Genomic DNA, 3,805 nt, shown 5'->3' on the forward strand with positions numbered 1-3,805 from the left:
TGTCTGACATGATAGACAAGCAGAACAATACTAGTGTCTCCAGTTGAGGAAGATCATTACTTGCAGATCCACCCACTCTTTCTTCATCATCATGGATCAAATCAGAAAACCTGACTTCATTTTCAGTTTCGGTGGTATCCCCAAATTCGAGTCTCCTGAGATTACTAGCATAGAACTTGATCTCCCGCAGATTGCAACATATGTATACTCCCAAGCACTTGAGTTGAGGAAGAGATGGCCCTGCTATTTTTAAGATAACCAATTTGCTGCAGAAGTAGAGGTATAAATTTTCCAGACGTGGAGTGTTAGGCAACATATTCTCCATGTCTTTATCCACTATATCTACATTGTTCAGATTAAGGTTTGTAAGGAGTCCAAAACCTTGGAAATCAGAAGGGTTAGGATGGATTGTCTCATAAGTAGTAAAGTCCAGAATGGTGCTTTCAGCCCCTTTAACTAATGCAGTACGAATCTATTCATCAATGCAACAAGCGAACTCTTCATCCAAATGAACGAAATTCTCAGTTGGTCTATTTTTGGACCTCGGCGGTGAAGCCGCATAATCCGATTAACCAATCCAACAAACTTACGCATTGCCTCCCTCCATTCCTTGTTCTGGTAATGATAACCCAAGTCTTCTAGATATGAAGCGTCTACGAAGATGCTATCAGCGTCGAAGTTGAGGCTGGAGACAGACGCCACGGAAGATGACCAGAGATGTCTCCATCTACGAGAAAGAATGCTGGTTCTTGCACCATCTTTCCAAATCAAAGATGACAAAATAGAACCAAGGATTTCATCTGGCAATTTGCTTATCCGATCCTCCTTCACGCTCTTTTCAAAGCTCGATTTCCATTTCGTAGGAAATTTGATACAAAATAATTTCTTTCTTTTTCCTTTTGCTGCGTAAAGAAGGCAAATTGTTAAGAGGAAATAAAATAGGAGAGAATACCAGGCGGAGGGCATTGAGACCAACGTACGTACGTAGTAATTAATGTGAATGTGATCGATCATCGATCGATACTCTGTTACAAGTGAATGGGCTATAACACTACGATGACGATGAGGTACATGGGGTAGAAGATAATTAATAGATTCAAATTTAATGGGTAAACAACGAAACATCCTGGATGATCGATAGATTCACACCGCCACGACGGAAGAAAGGTTTGGCTATTTCAAGGAAGCTTTCTTTCACAGAGAATATATGTACGTAAGGCAGAGGAAAATGAATAACTAATCCCTTAATGTTGCTGACTATGTTAGATCATCGATTCCATTCTGGTACTATCTCGAGATGTTTCCGATACATTGTGGGGATGTGCTGTGGGACCTTATGGGAAATCATCTTGTGGGGTGCAGATCTGAACTCCCACCGCAAATATTTAACCACGTCTCTTTGTATTATATCAAATGAAAAACTGATTACCGAAAAACTCAATGACCTGTTTAGATTTGTCTATATATAGGGATGGCAATGGGATGGGATCCGGGAGGGTTTTATAATTTCTAACACCAGCTATCTGCCTCTCTAAACCTATTAATCCGTACCCATTAGCCAGTAGTGGGTTGGATTGGGTTTAGAACCAGCATCTAATTTTCTACTATTTCTTGTATTATATAAATAATAATTAAGTAAAATAATACAAATAAGTAACAAAATTTTCAATTATTTGATTAAAAGATTTATGATAAAGGGAGATTTTGCAAATACAATTGGTCAGGTGGCTAGCTTCCAAGGTCCCATGGGCCATGGCATTTGGAGCATTTGCTCAATGAGGCTAGGGACCTAGTCGTAGATATGTTGTCTTCCTAAAGATGGATCCCAAGAAAATTTAACATCCTAGCTCACTCTTGGGCAAAATTTAGACCTTTTAGAGAACATTTTTGTCTAACAATCATTTTTTTCCTTGAGTTTAAAGGGATTTGTTTTTTGTTTGTTCATTCTCCCTTTTCTCTTAACTAATATAGCACCTTGTTATCCTTCAAAAAAAATATAAGAGATGTAAGCAAACATTTTTACAAAATTTTGTTAACTTTATATTTTTGTATTTCTATCTTTTTTAAATATTTATATTTAATTGACATGTAGGGTTTCCTATTTAGTCTAAAAGTTTGGACAATCTGATAGTTTCATTTTTAAATCATTTTTTAATTTTCTTATTCATTTACATCATTAATAAAAATTATTAGTATTTCACACTTATCTTTGCTTAATATACTAATGTATAATATTAAAGATATGTGTCTTAAAAGATCAAGACTATCTAGTAAGTATCCTGCCAATCAATCATAGTCTACCAAGTTGTTAAATGAAAGATTTTAAGTGCATAAAGACGGGAAGCTTCAATTTGAAACCCCTTGATTTTCATTTTGGGCTTCCTCAAGCTTTAAGGGACATGAGTCTTTTTGGTTTTCCATCTTTCATTGTCAAATGGAAAAAAGACTGTTTTGTGGCATTATAATCTTTGAAAAGGTTGAAAGATCTTCTAAAAGGACTTGCCAAATAAACCCCAAATCTTCATACATAATTACCCTAAGGGAATCAAATTTATTATGATGAACATGAAGTTTTGGGTCTCAAGTCAGGTTTGGATTCGACCAAACCCATGTCTACCCAACCCATCAATGGTGATGATCATGAGTTGGGCTAGGTTTTTGCAAGTAGTTAATAGCCTTGAGGCTTGCCTAGCCCTAATAAAACATGTTCTAGTTTAGTTATGAGCCAAGCATCCAAGTTCGCCTATATGAATATACAGGATTTGTGTTTTAAAATAAACAAAGTTTTAGCGTAACTTTATAATCAAATTACAGAAAATAAGCTTCAAAAATTGCAAAAAGATATATTTGAAAGTTTATTGTGTATATTAATATACTATACTATAAATGAATATATATTTGGTAAAATACTATACAAATAAATAAGACATTATAGATATATTATAGTATATATTATAAATACAAATACAACTTTTGGGATGGGTAGGGTTTGTAAGACATAGGGCTTACTTGACCTGAACCCAACCTGCATTATGTGTGGGCTTGATACAAGTCCAATCTAACCACACTTTAGAGAAATTTGACTACCTTTGGCCCAAGAATTTGCAATCCAAGAAGATCGGGCTGATCATAGATGATCATCCCTACTCATCAACATCCTAATCCCAAGTTTGTAAAGCTAAGCACATCCCTAAAATTAGAGTTAAAGTATGAGTCCATAAAAACAAATAAGAATTGAAATGGGTCATTGTAATGTATCTTATATAGAAAATAGGTGATTTTTTTTTGAAATCTACAAAAATAGGTGATTAGAATGGCTGATCATAAGTGTGTACATCATGTCCCAATTTGGCACAATCACTTATATCTTTTTTGGCCCTTTGAGAAATTTTAAGACCAATTAATCTATAACTAAGATTTGATTATTCAATGTTAAATTGACATTAGTCAAATGCTTAGTATAGCTAATTAAGAAAAGGATAAATTTTTGTTTGGTAATTGCAATCACCTCCCTGAAAACTTTCTAACATAGTTGCAAGTATACCCCCTCTATTAGAATCCTCTAACAATAGGCATGGAAATGTCAAAAATACCCATGCAAATACTTTTGCCAAAGTGTTTATTATTGCAATTTTCTCTTCATATCAATTGCTATCCCAAATCCTTTCAATATCTTTTTAGAAATTGATTTATTTTCCCAATTTTCCCTTCATATCAATCACTTAAAAGTAAAGATGCAACGTTTTTTCGTTTATGACATTTGTATTTTTTTTTGTAGAAACCATCCTCAATAGTGTGCATTGTT

The sequence above is a fragment of the Nelumbo lutea genome, chromosome 2 (assembly GCF_056320005.1).
Source record: "Nelumbo lutea isolate HS-2025 chromosome 2, American lotus-T2T, whole genome shotgun sequence".
NCBI classification, from domain to species: domain Eukaryota; kingdom Viridiplantae; phylum Streptophyta; class Magnoliopsida; order Proteales; family Nelumbonaceae; genus Nelumbo; species Nelumbo lutea.